The sequence below is a fragment of the Eleginops maclovinus genome, chromosome 23 (assembly GCF_036324505.1).
Source record: "Eleginops maclovinus isolate JMC-PN-2008 ecotype Puerto Natales chromosome 23, JC_Emac_rtc_rv5, whole genome shotgun sequence".
Taxonomy (NCBI): domain Eukaryota; kingdom Metazoa; phylum Chordata; class Actinopteri; order Perciformes; family Eleginopidae; genus Eleginops; species Eleginops maclovinus.
The window spans coordinates 3,449,861-3,468,840 of record NC_086371.1 but is presented as its reverse complement, the minus strand read 5'-3'; the positions used below and the strand labels follow the sequence as shown (position 1 = coordinate 3,468,840).

Here is an 18,980-nt window from a genome sequence, read left to right as displayed (position 1 = left end):
CTCTGTAACCTCTTTATACGAAGCTCACCGGCTCTTGGAAGTAACTCAGTCTTGATTAAATTAATCTAACCACAGCCGGAAGCTTTAAATTGAGTTACTGTGCGTATGCATCCTGCACTGAGAAAAAGAAGCTGTGTTGTGCTGGAAGATTTTAATTTCAACTCTCGAACAAAAACACATCTGCCGCAGCGGGAGTCTGACTCATCGATGGACGGTCAGCAGATGTTGGCCTGTGGCTTTGCTAAAACAGATATTCTGGGTTCTTTGTGTTTCAACATCATTATTTCCTGTCAGGAAAACTTTCCACTCACACTCTTATAGTTTAACCACAGTAAATCTTTACCTAACACCAAACCTCTTAACATAACAGAAGTCATGTTTAGCTTTATTTCTAGACAGCCATGCAGAAGAGGATGAGGGCCACATGCTAAATTGGTTTTGAGATCCAACCAAAAGCGACATTTTCCAAGAAAAGAATCAAGAAAAAATATGAATTATGAGAAAAAAGTCAGAGCAACTCAAAATTTGGACTCAATAATAATTTAAACAATTTGGGGAAAACCCTCAAATAAATGTACTTTTGGTTGGATCCAAAAGTGGTTCAGATTTGTCCCTAATCCTCTTCCGTACTACCGTCCCAAGGCTTGTAATTAATATTACAATTAAAGCATCTCTGGGCAAAAGCACTGCTGAATCCATTTTGTGTATCGACAGTAATAAATTGAACTGTTGGTATTTACAGTGCCCTCTTTCTGTGAATTCAAAAGGATCTGGAAAGCGTAAATGTACGTTTCTTTGGAAGTTGGTAACTTAGTGTATTTCTGGAGTTTTGGAGGATGTCCGTATGGTGGGGTGTACACACAAATTATTTGAAAATGTCACATTCAAAGGAATAAATGGACTGACTCTAAACCAAATTTTGCACATTTTTACTTAGAATTCCAACCATATGGAACCACTATTCAGAAATTGTAAAAATAAGAAGGCGATCAAAACCAAATGTGTATTTCATTAATATTTAACCTGTAATGTTACCGTTTGTTTTGATCACTATTGCCCTTTATTTTACTCTGTATATGTGTAGCCCTGATGTCCCCTCCATGTGTTGCTTGTTTACAATGTCTGATATTATTGAATAAATGGAAAATAAGATGAGTTATTTGTAAGGACATTTTTACACAAACTTTTTGATAGAACTATTGTTTTTTTTTCAATATTATTTTGGGGATGAAAGAATAAATTGATTAAATGGACTGACAATTAACAACAACAATATGGCACCACTATTAACTAGTAAAAACAAGAAGGCAAACACAACCAAATGTGTATTTGATAAATATTTAACTTTAAATATTTTAGTTTTTATCACTATCTGTACATTTCTTTATTTAGAAAGAAAAAGATGAGTTAGCTTTAAGGACATTTTAATCAACTTTAAAGTTGATATATTTGATATTACAACTATATTGATGTCCATGTGTTGTATGTATATATTGTTTAATACGTACATATATCATTTCTAAAATAAAGGGTATAAATAATGAAATCACTTGCACTCATCCACCCCACCCCCCTCCGCCACCTCCGGCTTTGCTCCTGCGCATGCGCACCACTCCACCACTGAGTGCTGTTCGGCCTGTTCCGCGGCCGCTCGGTCATTTTCGCCTCTTTGTTGTACTGATAGTGGATTTAACTCGGATTCAACCCAATATCCAGCGGACCGTGCTGCTCCCAAACAGGTTAGTTCTCCTTACTGTTCTTGTTCTGTTCATAGTCCGGTCCTCAGTGGGTCTGAAACCGGCTTACGGTCCCGGTTTGTGCCCCCCCACCTCCTCATTTTTCGCATGTCTCTTTCCGCCTGGTGCTATACGTGTTGTTTTATGTGTCTATGTGCTTGTGTATGGCGGCGCCGGGCCCTGCAGTTGCACACCGGGGATGGGGGTGTTTCAAGGGGGGAAAACGTGCATGTGAAGCCGGGTTAAATGCTAGGAAAGCCGGGGTGCACACGGTTATCCGGCCCGGGGAAGAGGCTCAATCCCCGCCTCTCTCCCTGCCTGTCTCGGCAGGTTTAAATACAACACTGTTTCTCTCACCAATTCTTCCCCATGGTCCACCATTAAGGCTCTTCCTGCTGCCGTCCAAAGTTCAGTGTGTGTTTGTGTGTGTGTAGGATCTACATGAGGTTGGGATTAAATCAAGACAGAAAGTTGGTGCATTTGTTCTTCTTCAGGGTGGATGTCGCCCCTCGCCAGACTGCTGCTGCAGCGAGGAGCCTGTGTGACATTGTGGGGGGGAAAGGCATGCATAGAGCAGCCAACAAGTCTGTGCAGTTTCTTTGGGGGGGTTAGAGAAGATGCATCTGAGTTACCTTATCAGGACAGAACCAGGGGATAGGTTCTGGGGTTTCCTCAACTTTTTGCAACACAGGAAGCATGGCTGCGGTGATTAGCAGGTCAAAAGATGCAGGTCCTAGGTTTAACCCTGGCTTGTAGTTCTTTGGGGGGGTTGAGGATGCATCTGAACTATCTTATTACATGTTACTTATAACACGCTTTATCAGCACCACGGTTTAAATTCTGGGGTTTCCTCGACACATGGCCGGTTCGTTTAGCAGGTCAGAAGATGAAGGTGTTTTAGGTGTAAACCTGGTTTAACCCTGGCTTAAATCTGAGCAGTGTTTTTGGGGGGTAGAAGATGCATCTGAATGATCTTATCACAGTACCAGGGTTTAGATGCAGGGGTTTTCCCAACTCTTGCATCATGGGAAGCATGGCTGGGTGATTAGCAGGTCAAAAGATGTCTTGGCTTTAAACCGGGCTTAATGGGGGGGAGACTATTTATACGCATTGTGGCAACACTTAAATAATCTCTTTATAAGTCATGTATGTGTAGTTGAGTCTCTTTGCTCTGACGCTGTTGTCACATTGATCTGGCGGAGAAGGAAACTTTCTCTGTGCTCATGTTGGTGAGTTTGAAGTGTGATGTGATGCACAAACGGAGAGGGAACATCCTGTGCGTAAAAGTTTTGAGATGAAAAACATTTGCATAATCACAGATCTTGGTCTCAATGAGGCACGAGGTGTAATTTTAAAAGAGCTTTTATCCAAGCTATTGAACTGTTAGGGATGCTAGACCCTTCGTTTGTCTTTCACACGTCTCCATTCTCACCTGATTGTCTTTTTTCGTTTACTGACACTATTTGCTAAAAAAAACCCCCACACATTTCTACTGTAAATATTCCCCCAGCACCTTTTATTCCCATGGTTTCATAGAACAGACGTTACTTGAATGGCTTTCATTTCAAGGTGTATTTGAGACTTGCTTCACATTTTCATACAGTCTCTTGAATCGGTGATGAATCGGCTCTGACGTGTAACCTCGATGTCTAATATCTTTGACTTTTCAACCAAATGAAGATCATAAAATTGATGCTGAATGCACTGTTGGCATTCAGACCGTCACACTGAGCCGGAGTGTTGAGTTCAAGCTAGGACAGAGTGTTGACAATAAAGCTGCCCTCATGCTGCACGTTGGCAGCATCGAACAGGAGTGTGGAAAGAAGGAAATATGAGCCTGAATATCCTGCTAATCGGTTACTTTATTGGGTTCAAAGTGTGTAATTGTTTTAGTGAGCTTCAATAGCCTCAAGTCCTGCAACATGCTGCCACTAAACTACACCCAGCATGCTTGTGTTTTAACACTCTGATGCTTTACATCATCAGAGAGGATGGAGATCTGACTCACTCCTCTTTTGATTATGCTTTTTTTCTTTGGGTTTCCTTTGTAAAAGTGTACCAGCTTGAAACCAGAATCTCAATCTTCAGAGCATCAATGAGAAGTGAGAGGATGTTTCTTTCTGTCTCAGCCAATGTAAGCGTAGAGTTTTGTTTGTATGATAAGATGCCGCCTTTCATGAACCGCAAGGATATGTTGATGGACAGGAAATGAGTCTCAAGGCGTAATGGATACATTTGGGGGTATTTGTTTTGCAAATATGTCAGAAAACATCTGTTTTTCACCTCTCAAGTGTGAGGATTTCCTGTTTTCGTTTAGTTTTAATCATATTGAAGTAAAGCAAGATATCTAAAGACTTCACCTTGGACATGTATTTCAATTTCAGTCATTTTTCTCTATTTCTGCAATTTTATAGACAAAACAGTTAATCTAGAAACAGATTTCCCAGCTTTTATCTGTTTTCTAACCTCCTAAAGTTGTAATCTTTGTTTTTGGACTTACAAAACCACACATTTAAAGACATCCCCTTGGACTTTGAGACACTGGGAAGACATCTTTGTAATTTTCTGCTATTTTCCAACGTTTTATTGACCAACAGATGTATCTAGAAACAGATATTTCCTGCTGTTATCTGTTTTCAAACTTGTTGAAAATGAAATCATTGTTGTTTGGAGTGAAAACAGACATTTAAAGACATCCATGTGGACTTACAGCAACAAGGATGGACATTTTCCTGACATTTATAATGAAAACTCCAGAAAATAATGGTGTTATTAATCAATAGTGAACCTTTGTTGCAGCTTTAAAGCTAAACCTCATGCTGCTAGGCTCCATTCAAAGCCCACTGAAGGTCCTCCCTGCCCTGGATGATGGTTCTTGGCCAGCTGAATGTAACTTGGCTCGTGTTCAACAGATCACACATGATATGGCTGTTGCATAACGCTGCACACACTGGCCCAGCATGTCAGGTTTCTGCTGACTCTGCAGGGAAACCCTAAATGACCTGCTGCTTTATCCTGCACAGCTGACCTCTGACCTGAAATTAAAGAACATCTAATACGTTTTTTAAGTGCTATGGCAAGATTTATTGTGTACAATGCCCACACATTAGGAAAAAGGACATTTATTTTGACCTATTAGCCCAAAACCTGTGTCCACGCTCTGTTAATGGTCCCACTGGGCAGCTAGGATATAGCCTATATGGGGGGTGAACTGCTTGATAATGAAAAAATAGAGATTTTATACTCTGGAAAGATGCATTAGTCTTTTTCTTGTGGCAGGAAATGGTCTCGCTTGCTAAATTAGCTACTGAGTAACTGTGCAGAATCCCTTCCTACAAATCACGCTGCAGTTTAAGGAAGCTTCTTAAATCCTCAGCATGGCTCCCAGTTTCTCTTCCTCAGCTCAGTCTCTTTGAATATTGGCTGAGAAATGAGAAATGACTTCTGTAGGAAAAGAAAACTAAATTACAGTTTCAGTATTCAGCAACGATGTGAAGTCAAAGTGGTAATTGGACCGGACAGTTCAGTATGATTTACATCCTGTTAGAACTCTTGAGGGGTAGAAACCTTTGGGTATCTACACTCTTTTGTACGTCGGAAAAACCATTTAGGACTAACAGGAAGAATTGGACAGTAAATGGAGTTAAAAAGCTGCATTTTTGGGTCTGAATTAAATCTCCATGGGTTTATTATTATTATTCACACTCAGCACACTCCTGCAGTCTACATGAGTGTGTGTATTGTATAGCCAAAGTTGAGCCATGTTTAAGTTCTTTACCTGACAACCCTTAGTACTTCTAGTGTGTCAATACATTGGTTTTATTGAAGTTAATTAAGGGGGAGGCCTTTTATCCTGCAGCAATATTGAAGTCCTGACCACATCATCATATAAGATAAGAAACCAAATATTAAACCACAAATCAATCAACTTTAGAATTAGAGTTGGGCAGACTTTGCATCAGCTGTGACTCTGTTTGACTTTGACGATGCACACTTGCACCGTTGACTATCGACAAGCAGTCTTGATTGCGTTATTCTTAAAGGGATGTAAAGTAGGCCCAGGAAATGTTCAATCACAGTCCACCAAAGGACATAACATCCAATACTTTCCTGATTAACCGCTGATTCTAGACGCTGTTTTTCCCAACTGTCTCTCAGCTCTTGCCGAGAGCAGATTCCTTTGAGCCTAAAACCCAGTTGGCAATTCCTCCTTTTTTGATACCTTCATTAAAACAATCTACAATCTTTAGAACAAAATACCAGGAGGAATAAAGAAGCTTGCTAGCGCTCTAGCTCGCTGGATAGCATAGTTTACAACCAATCATGCAATAAGTCTTAATGTCTCCAAGTCTCTAAAACCACACACTGATCAGAGAAGTCTAGATCAGTTGTGGCTTTGAACATAAAAGTCTTTGTAATAAAACACAGGGCAGAACCTTTTCAGTCTCATGAAATTCTGTTGTTGTTCTTCACTCAGAAAGTAATTACACTACAAGTTGAGGAAGCAGTTACAAAAGGAGACTTTCTCAGCCTTACTGTAGTACAGTATAAAGACCAAACTCCTCTAAATCCAATAGTGCTGATTAATTTTCCTGATTCACTATTTGGACAAGAGGACTTAGAACCCCCCATCTGTCTAAATTAGATGTTGGCAGTGTGAATGAAACCTTCTCTTTGCAGCCAGAACACAGAGAAGAGTAGGAAGCAGCGCTCAGAGCCGAGGAGGACGCATTAAATCAGCGCACATTAATATCCTGGGGTCAGGTGGGGCCACGCTGGCTCGGATTCACGGCTTGTGCTTTCACTGATTGTATCTGTCTTATGTCAACATCTCGAGTAAGCGGCCGTCAACAGGTTGTGTGAATTTAAATGGTTTGCTTTTTATGTTGACATTAGAAACACCAGCTGACACACAGGGACAGATTTAGGTTTCATAAGACCGCTTTCTCTAAGTTTGATGTCCTGTCTGCTTTTATTCCTGAGGTGGAACAAGGTTTTTCTGAAGCATAGAAGTCACTCTTATTACGTTTTCTGTAACTAAACTGCGACAAATCATTATTGGCCCAAACTCACTAACCCGCTCCTCCCAGGACTTCTCTCTGAACACTGACGGCTCCATTGTCAACCCCTCAACTCGCGTCCGTAACCTTGGTGTCATCCTCGACCCTGCTCTCACGTTCCTCCCTCACGTCGACCAGGTCGCAAAAACCGCCTTCTTCCACCTCAAAAACATCGCCCGCATCAGACCCTCCCTCTCATCCACCGCTGCTGAGACTCTCATCCATGCCTTCATAACACCCCGACTCGATTACTGCAACAGCATTCTATTTTGCTCACCTGCATGCGTCCTAAATAAACTGCAATATGTCCAAAACTCTGCTGCCCGCTTCCTCACCTCCACCCGACGCTCTGATCACATCACCCCTACCCTCCACGACCTCCACTGCCTCCCCATCAAACACCGGATTGACTTCAAAATATTACTTCTCACCTACAAAGCCATAAACCCGCCTACCTCAGTGACCTCATCCAACAACACACCCCTACCCGTTGCCTCAGGTCTGCTGACGCTAATCTACTGCAGCCCGTCAGGACAAAGCTCTGGACCTGGGGTGACAGGGCCTTCGCTGCAGCCTCCCCCACCCTCTGCAACTCTCTTCCCAGTCACATCCGAAAGGCCGACACTCTGGAATCCTTCAAAAAATCTCTCAAAACTCGTATGTATTATCATTATTGTTTGTGAGGCGGTGCGCTGATGGGATAGTAAAAAGGAGCTGGGCGGCTTCCAGACTCACTTGTGAGGCGCAGACAGTTTAATGGAGACGGTGTAGGTTAAGTGTTGGGAACAGAAAGCTGCTCTGGATGGATTTCTCTTTGGCTTTCAGGTGATGTCAGCTGGTAAATGATCTTTACATGTGATGGGAGAACGCACGGCTGAATGTGTATGGATGCAATTCATTTCAAGTGGCATACTTTTAAACAAATAGGAATTATTTTTAGGTTTCTCAACACATAATGTGACCAGGAACTAAATGCTGTTTGGAGGTAATGCGACAAATTAAAGGAATGTGCGTGATTGAATTTGTATTTAGTTTGACCGTCCTGTAAACCCATTTGATTTCTATATTAGCTTGTTGTGCTAAAAGCTAGTTCATGGCTTGTACTTAATTAATGTTGAAATTCTGTTTGGTAGCAACAAACCTCGTCCCTTTGTTTGCGTTAGCCCTCATAAGTTCCTGAGCAGTGTGGAGAGTTAAAGCCAGTAGGATGTCGTTTAATGCATATATGAGCTTTTAAATGTTGGGTTTCTGACTTCTTATTGGCCAGGTTTCTGATATTTAGCCACTATTCCACCCACAAGTTGTTCTCCACCAATACAAACTCTGCATGCCCAGGATCTGGGATTTCACTGCCAAGCCTGTGAAGCAGGAAATCACTAAATGTGAAATGATCACTTCCTGTGCTGAAGATATTATGATATAAAAAGGTTAGACTGAATTCCCTCCTACGTTGCTTACAGTTTCTGCTTTCTTAGTGTAGATACATATACATTTTCGTCCCGGTGCTTACTCGAGTGATTCACAGGAAACCTAAAACATAGTTTATTCTCACTGTAATGAAGACTCGAGTAAGAGGTGTTCATTTTCCCTCAACGCTCCACCATTTCTGTATGGCCACACACATCTTCACCTGGTTTGCCATTCTGGATTAATCATTATGAAAGGATCAAACGGACAATATCCACAGGTCATCTTTTATTTAGTGCTCTGTCAGCTGTTTGATGAAACCTGGTCGAGGGTCAGCGCAGGTCTGACGCTCAAATGACAGAACTATTTAGCATCTCTATCGTGTTAACGAGCCCAGAAAGCCTCTGCAAATGAACGCCTGTGGCCCAAATGAGGAATTAATCACTTGCTGGCCTTGTGCTTTATCCCAGCCTGTTCGATACACTTTTAATAGCTGTCATCTCTTGGTCTGAATGTGACTAGGGTTGCAAAATTCCAGGAATTTTAAAAGATGGAAACTTTCCATGGGAATTTAAGGGAATTAACGTGAATTTAAGGGAATTAACGTGAATTTAAGGGAATAAACTGGGAATTTAAGGGAATTAACGGGAATTTAAGGGAATAAACTGGGAATTTAAGGGAATAAACTGGGAATTTAAGGGAATAAACTGGGAATTTAAGGGAATAAACGGGAATAGAAACTGGGAATTTTCCAAATTGAAGGTTGGCTCTTCATAGGGAACTTAAATGTAGTCGGGGAAAGTATATTTTAGCATCATCTTTACTAAAACAAACAGATGCCATTCAAGTATATCCATGCCATTCCTCAATCACATGCACAAAGCACTCTGCTTACTGCATGGCTATCGAGACCTCACCCCCTACAGGCACCGTGCATTCCTCCATCACATGCACATATGATTTCTAGAAGACTGGACCACACTTTTGAGCCCAAAGCACAAGACTATTGAAGCCACACATTTGAGCCTGTGGAGTACACAAAGTGAAGTAAGGTTAGATGATATTTTGGGGTAATATACTTATGTTATGTTTAAATTGCAAATATCAGACAGATGCATTCATCTAGCAGATAGATAGCCGATACCTTAGATGCTTAGTAAGCCATAGCTAGCGTCACTTCATTTACCATCCATGAGGCACTCTTAGAAAGATGTGATGCTGTTTTGAAGATCATTCCAGTTGTTAAGCTAGCCTAACTATTTATATATCTGTTCATGCCATTGCATCAATTCCCAGTTAGTTCCCATAAATTCCCATAACTCCCATTATTCCCATCGAAAGTTTCCAATATGGAATATTTCCAAAATTCCCCAGTTTAACTTCCCATGGAAATTTACCGGAAATTTACCGGAAATGTTCCGCCCCTTGCGACCCTAAATGTGACCCCCCCCTCCCCCACACCACGTACAGTTTGTGGTTAAAGCTGGAAAAGCACAACAGCAGCGCCGGGCTGTTAACCCGAAGCCCACGTCCCGGCTCATTGCATCCTCCGTGCTTCAGCCAGTGGCTTCTTCACCGCAGTTTGGATCTGTTGACTCTTAGGCCTAAAAAAAGGGAATCATTTCTTTCAGTGTAAAATTCAACAGACTTTAGCGTTGAGGTGTAGATGTTGAAAATGTCGATCTGTACACGTTTTTACCCAATGTCGATCCTCCAACAGATTTCCTTCACTGGAGGGGGTTAGTGTTGAAAGCTGATCGTTATATTTGTCCTATTAGAAAATACGCTGACAATTGGTCATCATTTAAGTCATTTATCAAGGAAGCAATCGAACATGTAATTGCTGCTTTGTAAAATTCTGTCCTTTTTTAATTGTTATATAATTATCTCAACCAATTAGGTCAGGTTTTTGGGTTGTCTGTCAGCAGGATTATGGAAACCCTACTGGTCCAACTTTTCTGAAACTTGGTGGAAGGGTGTATCATCCACCAAGGAAGAATACCTGGTATTTTAGAGCAGATCCAGGATTTAGTTTCACTTTTGTTGACATTGTTTGATAGGGCATGAAGTCATGTGGTGTCAAAGTAACCCGAAACAAACGTGTTGGTCAAACACTCGAGCACAAAAATGCAATGCTCCTTATACATGTTGATAACGTAAATTACAACACCAAATTAGGAATAACAACTAAATAACTAAATGTCAGAAAAATGGGACTCTCCGGAGAACATTTGAGTCACAGAAATGCAAACTAAAGACCTGCGTAGGAACTCAGACCGATTTCGTATTCAATCATAAAAGCTGTCAACGTATGAATCGATGGTGAAGTTGAATGGGGGTTTCCTCCTCTACATTCTGCCTCTGTGCTCCTTAAAGTGACCTTTAATTGACCCTCCAGCCTGATCTCACTGGTGTGCAGGACATTCCCCCCCTCCCCCAATTCCCTTCTGGTCCTCCGGTGTCAGTATCATGGAGGTCAGTAGGCCAAGAGCTTCAGGAAAAGACGACTGACTTCAGGTATTTCCCTTGGTGTATGACATGTCCATTTAGCCTTTTAGAAATGAATGCTATAAGATCCGACTATCTGTGATCCATATTACAGAATAAATAAAACTGGTTCAAATAAGAAGCGCTTTTTACAACCTGGTATATTTTTCTCATGAGGAAGTGAGATGATTTGCCGGGTTGATTTAAATAAACAGAGTAATTGGGCTACCATGAAGAGTGAAAGCTACCATATGTGAAAAGGTACAGAGGAAATGTCATGTTGAAACTCACACGTCATACCAAGAAAAGCTAAGACGACTTCACAGTGCGGTCGAACGTTTATTTGATAAGAAGATAAGAACACGATTGAACACCAGTTGTAAAAGACAGATTTATTTCAGTTCTTTGTAGAATAGGGCCTGCAAATGAAGCTAAATATGGCTGTATTTTTGGGGGTCTCAAGAAACTTAAATGGAAGCTTTTTGAGGCAAAACACATGAATCAATTTACTGGAGAGCTGAAATGGGTCATTAGTTCAATCAACATCATGAAAGTCCCTTAATCGTGAAACATTTGCTCCAGTTTCCCCGTTTTAAGTCATATATTAGTCCCGTGGACCGTTGGCAAGCAAAAACACGTAATAATTCGCCCGAAAAACCCTTTCAAAATGTCTAATTTACATAAAAAATGGATGAATCAGGGATTGATAGTGAAAGTGTTAGTGAGTTGTATTTTAGGTTATTCCGTTAAGGCTATTCTTACTGCATAGTGGTAATTCAACATTATCTCTACCAGTGGCTGTCATCCGATCCTGTCCTTGCTGCTGGGAAATCAAAGGTCTACAGGAAATGAAGGGAAGCGTCTTCTTCACAACAGGAAGTAAAGATCTTAAGACTTGATGAGGCCTTCATTTGAAATGCATAAATACTGGGTATGGAGGCTGCGGCGTAAATGGCCCAGAGCTTATTGATCCAAGCCCTTGACCGTAGTACTCTGCATATGAACTCCCAGTCAAAGAAGTGGCGCTGCTAAACCGCAGGCTGTAGGTGTCTGTGGTTTTACTGGGTGTAACGTGTAATATAAAGCAGAGAAAATACAGGCTCAGCGAACCCTCCCTGGGTAAATACAGCATTGTCGGGATAGGTGGCAGGTAGCAGACTCGCTGTCAACACGGAGTTCATTTAGAAGAAGTGACATCTGAGCTTTAGACAGGCAGGCTGAATTTTGACACTGAAGTGACGTAAGAAAAACCCCTCAACATCGAAGCTATGTCACTGGAACCACAGCTTAAAATGTAAGGTATTTTGGGGACGAAATGCGTGTCAAAATCTAGTTGTTCATTGACATTTCTCCAATAGGATCACAACTTTTTTTTACATTGTGCAATTTATATTTCTTTTGTCTTTAGCAGATCTGCAGATTATTTTCTTAATCGTCTATGAATCGTTCAGTCTATAGAATGAGATAAAGCAGTGGAAAAAGGTCATCCTAGTTCCTCAAAGTACAAGGTGGTGTCTTTAAAGGCCTTCTTGTGTCAGTCTTTAGGCTAATTATCATCACAATACAAGATAATACAGAAAAACTCCACATTTGAGAAACTGGAAAGAACATTTTCTGTAATTTTTGCATTAAAACTAAAGGATTCATCAGAAAGACTCTGATTGGACGTATCATCGCAGCTCAGTTTACGATGCAGCTGTAGATTAAAGGTCTAGCTGCAAATTAACCTTAATTTACTGGAGCGGTTTTATTATTGGCTTTCAGCAGTCGTAAAAATCTCACTCGGGGCTGCAATATAATGCCTTTATTTATGACATTTCCTCATAATTTAGCTCATTAAATCACAAGAGTATGGCCTTTGAAACTAAACTCTACACTTGTTTATCTGATGGAAGATAACCCTTGCTTGTTGCAGTCCTAAATCATGCTTTCACAGACGGATTATTTTGAGCGTGGCAGAAGGATAAGAACAAACCTGAATAAATCAAAGTGAGGCAGACAGTTTATATTCTGTAAAAATGAACCAAACAATCCACAGTTTAGAGGCTGAGCACTAACACTGTGTCTTGACTAATGTCCCTGCTGTCAACACATCGTTATTTGTTGTCATTGGGGGGGATTGCTCTACAAATCATCCTGACTCAGAGATATTCAGCTACAGAACAATGAACATTTGCATTGAATGCCTTTCAAATTAGGAGGGTTTTGACGGCACTTGAAATCAATGAACTTGGCCGCTGTCCCACTGGTCCCAGTAGATTGATTTCTACTGGTTAAGCATGTCCATTTCTTGATCATCAAGCAAACGTCATCGTGATTTCTAACCTACAGTGCGTTTTAAAGATGTTTCCCCATGCATCAGCACCGGATTGAGCTGTCTGCAGATCCTTTTGCTTCCGCTCTATAAATTATTCATTACGTTTCTAGATTAGAGTTTAAAATAAATTCACCTCTGTCATTAAATATGTGGCCTTTGCTGTAGCGCCACAGCTTGTTTACCCTGAGCTTTCATACGCCTAATAATATACCTCGTTAAAATGTTATAATTCTTCTGACGTTGGCAGGGAAGAGCGTCTCGTCTTAAAGAACGGGAAATGGGAGGCGGTGCACAAATTAAACGATCAATTCCAATTTAAATCATGTCCTATGTCATTTCCTAAAGGCTTCTTCTTGACCTCAATCAAAAACCTCATGAGGAAATATGTGAGGGAGAATTCATAATGAAAAGAAACGTGTAGGAAAGTCGACAAACTCAGTACTGTACAATTCAAGTGAGGTTACCCAACAAAAACAGGATGAGATGTTGTATCCATAATGTTCTGTGAGCAGTGATGGTGGATGTTATTGATGGACTAATTGTGCGTCGCATTAAAGGCTGCTGAGGAATTGTGAGCCGGTATATCTCCCTGCTTTTGTTGATGGATGCTCCATTATACCCCTGATAAAGGAGATAAGAAAGGGAGCAGAGACGCTCCTTCTCTTTGCATCGAGTGGATTGTACCATCTCTTATCATGGCTGCCATTTAGATACGTCCCGGTTGTTTTACTGAGTAAGGAAGCTATGGTTTGTTTTATATACAATAAATGGTTTACTGCCTCCCCTTACTTTCCGGTTTCCTGTTGCTCTCTCATTGGAGACGGCTCCCTTCTTGCACTTGTCACCTCAATGCAACTACAAGGGCATCCTGCTTTATTCAGATGCTTTAAAAAGTGTTAGCAAACTGCTTCAGATGAGCTCTGTAAAACTGCTCCAGACAACATGATGTGACGAGTGAGTAAATGGATCCTGTTCAGAAACTGTCTTGGGAATGCAAATCTCCTTGGTCTTTAGTCAAAGCAACAACAATTAGCTTTATTTTACCAGTTTCCTGCATGACAAGCATGAAGCCATGGAAACAATCAGGCGATTATGCTCCATTATGCACATGTGTTTTCACAAATAAGGACATTTCTGTGTTATTATGCATTAATTAGCCTTGTCAATGGGTCAATGTTCGCAGTATTTGACACACAAACTGAATCATTCAGTCCTTGTTGTAATATTTAACTATGTATTTTCATATTATCCCTATCTTTGAAGCTGAACTTACACAAGTGCATTAAGTGTAAATTGACTACTTTCCTACAGCAGGTAGTGTCAAAAATATATATCACCCTAACCCTCGAGACGAGAGCCTTCCAAAACAAAACAGAAACCAGTTAACCTTTAATGTGTGAAATGCCTTTGTCCCCGCCAAAATAAAACACCATTTGGCCGGCTGCTGGTGGTCCGATATGATTATCTGGGATCGAGAAGAGCTGCTTTGCATCTTGACAGCATGAAGCCTAGATTACACTGTTGTACCAGAGCCAGGTTCACTCTGCGACGGGGAAGAGGAAAGAGAGTATTTGACATGTTTGTGAGAAAAACAACAGACACTTTAAGTCCTCTGACGGTCTTTTATTTAATCCACCCGTCACGAAACCCTGCACGGAGTTCGATAATGTAGTTGACTCAGGTTTATCCCTCTTTTTAAAGCTGGTTTTTAGTCACTGCTATCAACCCATCTGCCATGCAAAGATAAATACTGAACTGTAAGACAGGGAATTCATAATAACTCTTCCACTTTTCAATAGTTCAGTGCAATCCGGCTGCTTTTAATATCTGCGATAATGAATATCCTGGAGGTTTGCACAGCCGTGTGTTTTGGGGAGAACTCGGTGCTATCTTGACAGCTTTATTTAATTGTGCGACAGTGGAGAAATTGCATTTTCAGCCCCCTCGCCAACACACCATGCCCTATGAATATAATAAATGAAACTATTACAGCTGCTGCTCCGCTTGTTATCCCCTTGTTTGCCTTCACTCTGGGAGCAACCGTCACAGCTTAATTCAAATTGACTTTTTGTTGGTATCAGCGCTGTCTGCTGGATTGCAAATTGAGCGAGTGCTAATGAAGCCAAGCTATGCTAATCGTCCAGGTTTCTTAGAGTTGATCAGCATCATGAATCCCCAAAGCCTCGGAGCAAAGTGTGTTCAGGTTCAGGAGTTATCAGTGTTTGCGGTGGGGAAACTGTTGTCAGTGGGGTTGATTCAGGGCCCTGCTGTTATCAAGAGCTGTGCAGAGCTTATTAGCATGATGTCTACTTAAAATCAGACCACCCCTTGTGTAAAAAGGGCCTTCGTTTTCTGAATGTACATGATAAAAAGGATTTTCTAGATAATGTGAAACGGTGTTAATGTAGTCTGGAGAAGGTCTGTGGGAGCCGTTTCACTTGCTGTGTAAACACCCGGCTTGTAGAACGTCTTACATAAAAAACAACCCAGTCCCTGTGGGTTTAGTGTTTCCCCTGAACACAACACTTGTTTCTTAGGAATTAAACGGCAGAGGAGTCAAAGTGCAAACAATAACCAACTCCAGGAAGAGAAAGTGTGCTATCACTCTTTAATAAGAAACAACAGCAAATATATTTACTTTTTATCAGCTTGGAGACAACGTAAGAAGGTGAACGGTGATGCTCGTAGTGATGAACCCACAGAGAACCCGGATTTCATTGGTATAGTTGTGCAGACCTTTTGTCAAGGCCAATGGTGCATTGACACTCCTGGGATGGTCCCATTTCCTGGCTTTAGAAGTCGGTCTTCCACCTTCGATGTGTTCATGAGCCTTGAGTGGTAGTTTCGTAATAAAATGGATGTTGTTTGGACTTGAGGGGGCGATCCCATGGATATTCTTTTAGTTTTTCCAGACAAAATGCCCCATCTCCAATGTTAAACAGAGTGAAATATAACTTGTGAATCTGATGATTTGGATCCCCATTGCAACACCCTTCCACAGTGTCATGTCAAGTGTGATCACAATCAGGCCAGTAAAGACCTTGCAGTAAAAATACTGACATACAAAATGAAGCAGTTCCACAGAAATGAGAAAGCGTCTTAATGGGCAGGTCAGACTCATAAATATGTCAGAAATCGGCCAAGAAAATGTCAATCGGTGCATCTGTAGCGCTAATAGACCTGTGTGAACTCTTCCCCCACTGACAGTTTATTAAGACTCGATAATGGAGTTCGTTTATCATTTAATTTGGCTGTTAAAGAGCCACATATCCTCTGGTTTGCAGGAGAACATAACCATCAGGTTGAACTCAAACGGGAATCAAAATCTCTCTATCGAGTCATTTGAATGAGCTGATATAAGTAGATGTAATTATCAGGACTCAATGTATTTCTTTATCAGATAGGGACAGAGAAATGGAAAAGACACAGCGGGATTCAACAGATTTCTTCAGAGCCTCTCTTCCTCATTTGAAGCTCATCTCGTTTGTCTTCATGCCGTCGGGGTGGCCAGTGGTCCTGAGCCTCTGAGAGTCAGTTTCCTCTTTGATACCTTCTCTGATGTTAAGGCTGTGTTTGTGTCTTTGGCGGCACAGTAGGACATCCCATGCTCCTGTGTTTTAAGAACTTGAAGGAGCTGCTTAACAAGCCCATTTAGCCATGCAACAGCACGTGCCATATAGTGGAAACGTACATCCAAAGTTCCTTACAGCGTCATGAGTGTTTGTGTTGTTGTGGCTCCGCTGGGAAACACCATCCCTTTTTTAAGTGCTGTCTTCTACTCAGTTCTACTGCTGAAATCTGCCCAGCTCCCCCTCTAGGATGTATTGTTTGACCTCCACACACAGGAGACACACACAGATTGTTAATGGAGTGCTACAGTGATGATGTATATATGTAGGCTGATCCAGAATTTAGTGTAGAAAGTTTTCCCTCTACAAAAAGCAATTAGACCACCACCATACACCATTGCTAAGCTAAAGGTGGCTAATGTCCGGTGTAATGACGTTCAGTCGTCTCATGATGTCACTTTTTATGACACGGAAAAGCTTCAGACATTCACAAAGTATTTAGGTATTTACTGACGTATTCTGTCGTAAAACGAAACCCGAATAACTCCTCAGATTGAGTTAACCACAGAACTTATTTCACGCATTTAACCAAAAACAAGCTTGAAAAAACTGTGACTTTGGGACGAAGTGGTAAAAGGCTAACTCATTTCCATGTGGGACTCATTCCCGCGCCACTCTATGGGTCTGGTCCTACTTCGTTAGTCACTACGATGGTGACTCTCTTTGCATTCTTCAAGTTTATGTTGCATTTATCCGACAGTAGGAATCCAAACTCAAGGAACAGTGTGTTCTAACTCTGCAAACACTGATTATGAATCCCATCGCCGCCTCCAATCGATGGGTTCGATGGTGGGTTACCTGACTGTGTGAACTCAATACAACAAATCCATGTTTTTGTCTGGAGACTCTCTGGTTTGTCAGTGTGAGACGATGCCTCAATCTTTGTCCTTACCTCTGGGAAAGACTTTCTTAATACTCGATGTACCGTCTGTTCCTCGTCCACTCTGATACACTCCTAGCTAAAGTAAGGAAAAGACAGATCCTGCCTTTGCTTCTCGTACAGAAACCTTCGTCAAATGATTCCCACATGTCTGTTACTGACTGCAATTATATTACACAAAATGTAAATCCAAACTTGGCAGAAACATCCCGTCCTCTCTCTAATAGACAGCAGTACTGTGTGTGTGTGTGTGTGTGTGTGTGTGTGTGTGTGTGTGTGTGTGTGTGTGTGTGTGTGTGTGTGTGTGTGTGTGTGTGTGTGTGTGTGTGTGTGTGTGTGTGTGTGTGTGTGTGTGTGTGTGTGTGTGTGTGTGTGTGTGTGTGTGTGTGTGTGTGTGTGTGTGTGTGTGTGTGTGTGTGTGACCTGCGAGGTGTATCACACATTAGCTTCACTAACTACACTCCTGGCCTTCACAACCTTCAACTCAAAGCTCAATTATTCAAATGTTGCTGCTTCTTGGCGGCGTGCTCAGCCTCCTGGCCGGCTGCAGTCTGCTTCTCTTTGCATCACGGCTTTTGTCTGCCTGATTTCCCCCCGGGCTCCGGATCCTGGCTGCAGGATTGAGAGCCATCAAACAGAATTAAGAGGAGACAATAACTGTGTGTGTGTGTGTGTGTGTGTGTGTGTGTGTGAGTGTGTGTGTGTGTGTGTGTGTGTGTGATGTGTGAATTCTTACAGTTGGGCAAGAGCATGCTTACATTCTTGCATGCTTAGTGCTTTGTGTGTTTGTGTGTGTGTGTGTGTGTGTGTGTGTGTGTGTGTGTGTGTGTGTGTGTGTGTGTGTGTGTGTGTGTGTGTGTGTGTGTGTGTGTGTGTGTGTGTGTGTGTGTGTGTGTGTGTGTGTGTGTGTGTGTGTGTGTGTGTTTTGAAGTGAAGCCAAAGCTCCCACAACAAGCAGAGGCCTCTCGTCCCCACCGATGCAGGCCTTTATTGTACAATTTCAACTACTTCTACTTTACTTCCTCCACTGAATGTATTTAATACCTTTAGTTGCTAGGCAGATTAGGATTAATGATGGTAAATATAATCAGCCCTTAAATCAGACTTTAGTTCACCTGGAGTAAATCCAGCAGCTACCCTGCAGTATACAAAGCCATTCAAACTAGCTGCACCTTTACCAGCTCTGAGAACACTTTAATGATCAATCATTATAAAACATATCAGAGATATTATTCTGAAATGGACCAATCAGACAATGACTACTTTTACTGTCGCTACTTTAAGTACATTTAGAGGAGAGTACTTTCTACTTTCACTGGAGGAACATTTAGAATACTTTCACTGTGACAGAGTATTCCTACACTCTGGTACTTCTACTTTACTCAAGTACAAGACCTGAGTACTTCTACTTTACTCAAGTACAAGATCTGAGTACTTCTACTTTTACTCGAGTACAAGATCTGA

General features: G+C 41.5%; 1 protein-coding gene across 2 annotated transcripts in view; it reads left to right on the top strand.

Moving 5' to 3' along the window:
* The first annotated feature begins 1,629 nt into the window (after nucleotides 1–1,629).
* The window catches only part of LOC134860155 (polycomb group RING finger protein 3), a 50,445-nt gene continuing 33,094 nt past the window's right edge, over nucleotides 1,630–18,980 (top strand). For both annotated transcript variants that reach the window (XR_010165196.1, XM_063877000.1), the window contains exon 1: nucleotides 1,630–1,739. The gene's annotated coding sequence lies outside the window, so the exon portion shown is untranslated. The remainder of the gene's footprint in view (nucleotides 1,740–18,980) is intronic.